We start from the raw sequence: 5209 nt of genomic DNA, 5'->3' as shown, positions 1-5209 counted from the left end.
TATTCCAGGTGATATTCTCAGCTGGAGATACCTCAAAAAAAAACTAAAAGAGATTGTGATTCATTATGATTAAGATTAAATAAGCCCTCCATTTTATATAAATGTTTTATGTTTGGGAAATATAAACTCTTCTATAGAAAAAGTATATGTAAACAGGTAAATTGAGGAAATAGATCCAATTTTTCTTTTTCAGACACAGACAAATAAAATTAGGAAACATTTACTGAATCTAAAATGCATCAGCTTCTTAATGATATTCCAGATGTCACTAAATGAATTTACGTTAATGCAAAGCAGAAACTGTAAATAAATATTAAAGGACACATCAGATAAGCATTCACATCCAGCCTCCAATCCAACCATAGACATGATAGTCCCAAAAGCAGTTATCCACAATTTATGAAGTCTGACTTCGGGTGTTTCTCTCCTATATGAATTATCTACTTGTATTAGATAAGATTTTTACCTCTTCTTTCTTTTTCCTCTTTCAGATTGCTTATTTTCATGAACCTTGCAGGAATATAATGTTCTTGAAACTCCTGTTTCTCAGTCAAATATGATTTACAAGTAATAATAATTTCAAATGTTAATGTATGATACATATTCACACTTTAAAAACATTAATAAGCACAGGGTAATGAACCAAACCTGCTCTGAAAGCCATCTCCTTAAATCTACACACCAGAGTAATTTTCCCAGAAAGTACTATAGAGGTAAAGAAAACACTCTTGCTTACTAATTCAAACTGACACTACAAAAACTAGTTCTCTCTGTAATCTATTGCAACAGTGATGTAAGCCAAGAAACACTAAACATGCTGTAGCTGTAAGTTGCTATGTTTCACAGCACTACAGCTAACTTAGGGAAATCCACCACATTGATTTAACCATACTAATAAAGAATCTGGGCAATGCTGATATAAATATAATCCTTGTTCAGGGCTAAGGTTTACTTAGAATGGTTGAAGATAGAGATTTCCCCGATTACTGATTTTTAGGGAAAGAAAAATATCTGTGGCAATGACTAACATTCATTCCCCTTCTGCTCAGTCAGAATACAAATGAGCTGACCTGCAAGGCCAGAAAGATATGCATGTTTATCCAGACTTCTGCCTGTAAAGGTATGAGATGAAAGATGTCTCATATTTAAACAATCACATGCTGCAGGACTTCCAACTTATGGTATTTGTTAGCAGCAATTAATACTGGGATCAACTGCTTCCTGACAGTCTCTGGCAGTTTGTTAGGAATTTTTGGTATTAATATGTATTTTAAAGGTTGAAAGGTCATGCAATAGGTGGACATTTGATAAATGCGTGAATATATATTTTAAAAAGGAGTGGAAAATCCTAGCAAAGTGAGAATGTACAAAAAAAGCAGAACAAAGGAAACAGCATCTTCTACTGTGTTCTCTATTTTTACCATCTTTATTCATCCCTACTTGGTTTTCCAGGCCTGGCTCATGATTTGCCAGAAAGAGATCATATCAGTAGTTTGTGTGCTTATAGAGACTTAGAAAGGATGAGGATTTGGACTCCAGAAAGACAAATAACAGGCAATTATTCAGAAGGAACTATTACATGGTTATAAAGATATGTCTAAAACATAACGAAATAGTAAAAATAGATTTCTTATTTAATTAAAAAGCATTTCTATGCTTAAAAGTCTTACTCAATTTGTGTATGTTACTTGATTATTCTACTTGTATCGCATTTTCTATCTGTTTCTTTAAACCTGGACAACAATTGTGTGCCATTACTGATAACAAACTTAAAAGGAATAATTATTTAGTGAAAGGAAAAGAGATGTTTTCCCTTTAAGTTTATATGCCTTCTTGTGATATGGTTTTGGTAGGAAAAAAAAAAAATCAGACCAAGTGCGAAGAAACAAGACGGCAAACTGGCCTAAGATTTCTCTTCATCTGTGTGTGGTTGAGGGAATTCATAAGGCTGGTAAGATTCTGCTTTGGTTTTATAGCGATGGGATTTGCAAGTTGCAAGTCTGTTTAACAGAGAAAGCTAAAAGCACCCCTGTATGGATTTAAATGGTAGTCTCATCTGTTCTACAGAAATACACCTTTCATACTACTGTGATTTTGATCACCTGCTGTTCTCCAATTAAACTATGAACAAGTAAAAGAAATACAATATATTTGCATGTGAAATGCAGCACAGTAACAAACAGAGCTTTTTTAAGAAAAGATCAATGTGGGAAGAGCAATGTGTGTTTGCAGTGAACAGCAAAGATTCCTTTATTCTTCAGAATTGAGAAACCAAAGTGCTGGGAGCTCTATTTTCTTAATGAAAGAACTCTAGGATGATTTGCCATCCACCTGGGACTCTGAGTGGCACGGCAAGTAGAAGGTAGAGAAATACTGCATGTGATAGAAGCAGCTTAAAGAACTGTTGGTGGAAAGGACTAGTCCAGAAGTTAGAAAATACAGGTTATATTCTTGGCTTTATTGCCTACTTAGTGTGGAACGAGAAATGGCATTTCATGTCTTTGTCTCAGTTCCTTCTGTTAAATAAGGATTTTCTATGTTTTGCAAGCTACTTTGGTCTAAAAGCGCAGGAAGGTCTTAGTTACTGATCTATTTCAGTGGTTTACAGAGAAGTTGCACTGTTCTTAATATACACCTGCTTTGTTTCACAAGTTTAACATTTTACATCCACAGAACTCGGAAGGGTAAAAAGAGATGCATGGAAATAATATCCTTCTTGTTACAGGAGAGGGAACTAAGCTGCAAGGAAGTGAGGTGCCTGCCAGCAGCCATCTCACATAGCAGCTGGGCAGTCAAAAATGGCAGCTGGATCCCCTGGTATCCAATAAATGCCCTGATCCATTAGATCATGTATCTGTCACATAATAATAACATAGCTCTAATACAAGTCAATGCACAGAGGAGGATTCAGTCTCATATCAGTCCTGTTTTCCTTTGGACAACATAATTATCTGGGCTTTCAGTGCTGCAGTTCGCAAAAAAAAAGAACCTTCGAAAAGCCAAGATATTTGCAAAAGGAGTTTAAAGCAGCACACCGTTCAAGGTTTCCAAAAAACTGTGAGATGAAAGGAAGCTGTCAGGGCACCACGTGGGCCATGGGCTCCCCATGGGGGTCTGTCAGGGCAGGGCCTGGCAGCCAGAGCCCACCCCACCACCCCAGCCAGGAGCAGGGCAGCTGGGGGGCACCGGGGCAGCCCCAGGCCCAACCATCGGGCACCTCCCTGGGGACGGGGACAGGCCGAGGCTGGGCCAGGACAGGGGCCCAGCTCAGTGGGGCCCATGGCCTGGTAGGGCAGGGCTGTAGGGAGCGGGAGACTAGCCCTGCCTGTCTGGGGCAGGGGCTGGCAGCCCCGGGGGGCTGACATGGGGATCTGGGCCTTGGGCAGGGTGGGGGAAGCCCGGGAGACTGGGCAGGGACAGTCCAGGCTGGTGGTGCCCTCAGGGCCCTGGCAGAAACGTGGGTGCTAGGCACCTTGCTGCGAGCCCTGCGCTGGCAGAAAGCTGTGCTGAAACGCACAGGCGAGCTTTTCTATATCAGCCCCGTTTATTAGATGCAATCCGTTAGTCTCATTTGTATTTTAAACCACTCAACTCTAGCATTTCTGAATGCAAATTGCTGTTACGTTTGTTGTTCATAAGTGAGGTAACACAGGTCTCTGCTACCTTTTTCCATAGGCTTGTGAGATTTTACTATAACCTTAAACTTGCCTCTCTAAAGATTAGAAAGGGAGGTAAAAATATATAGTCCTTTCAAGCATCCTTTGAAATAATACAGCCTATAAAATCACTAATTTTTCAGGCTCAAGGCATTTCCTTCGCCAGCTGGTCTGCAAATTCAGAGCTGGATTCACAGGTTTCATGCCAGCATCGTTGCAATGACTACTGTTGAAACAGAGGTAAAGATGGAAAATTTCAGCCTTGAGAAATGATTCAGCAATGACCACTGATGTCATGAGGCAGGGTGAGAAGGAAACCCACATGGATCACAGTGCTTACTGGCTTTATTTCCATAAATCCCAGTGCACAGGGCATAGGGTTTTCTCTCTTATTAAAGCTGGTGTAGACACAAGGTCTGATGGTCAGTGGTAGAGGCAGGAGCTGAGACTATTCTCCCCAGCTGAGTCACACAACACAACAATGCCAGTTCATCTGACAAAGGCTAACCTTCAACAAGCACTTTTAAATAGGTGTCCTGAATTTGATGTAGTTAGCCCACAAACCAAAGACAAGCAGCAAACTTATGCAGTAACAAGAGCAGAATCAACATTAAATTTGGGAATGAGAGATACAGGGGCTGATGGATGTCTATTCCTATGGTCCCTCTACCCTTATTGCCTTCTTCCTGCAGATCTGGAAGATGTGTTTTGATTGTGTTTTTTTTACATACTATCTTAACGAGAAAAAAAAAAAGACTCTGTAACTGCTGACCAGATTCCAGCAGTGCATCTTTTGTAAGGAGACACTTCAACACTTAAGAACTAAGAAAATGTAGCTTTTTAAGTAATCTAGTGATTTACATCCTCACCCACTAAAGTCAAGGAGAATTTTACCACTGATTTTAAAAGAGTTTTATCAGGTACACGTGCTTTTGGAGAGTCCAGTAATATCATTGTGTTTCTAATCACAGGGACAACATTTTGTTCTGAAGTAATAATTTCAACTACATCTGGTTAAAAATCCTCCAGTAGACTATTGCCCATCAACAAATTACAGATTTTTTATAAGTCAAACATTTCATTGTGACATGCCAATTCTGAAAGCAAAATTGGCATTTTTTTATAGGAAAATTCAGTTTTTACTTCCAAATTACTTTTTTACAGTGGTTTGGTCAACTGTGAATGACATATTCAGCATTTCATTTCTGGAGAAATTTCAGCAACTTACTCTGTCTTCTTTTTCTTCATTTTCAGAAGAGAATATTACAGATCCGAAGAATTTTCTAGCCTTACATAAGAAAGCCACATATCAGGCAGTTCAAACCATACCACCTTGTGCTTGTGCTGATATAGTACCTATGCTGGATTCTCTCTTGACTCTTATTTACTACCTTCATAATACTGCTGGATTCCCAGAGCAGCCAGGATAGTGACATTTTACAGTGAAATGTGGTTTAAATTGCATAGCAGAGATGAAAAACTGACATCCACTATAAATATACTGCAAATCATCCCTGTCTGAATCTGCATTTCTGGTTTTGTTCTGTTGAAAA

The sequence above is a fragment of the Haliaeetus leucocephalus genome, unplaced genomic scaffold (genome assembly GCF_000737465.1).
Source record: "Haliaeetus leucocephalus isolate CR32 unplaced genomic scaffold, Haliaeetus_leucocephalus-4.0 Scaffold217, whole genome shotgun sequence".
Taxonomy (NCBI): Eukaryota; Metazoa; Chordata; class Aves; order Accipitriformes; family Accipitridae; genus Haliaeetus; species Haliaeetus leucocephalus.
This window is presented reverse-complemented; position numbering follows the sequence as displayed.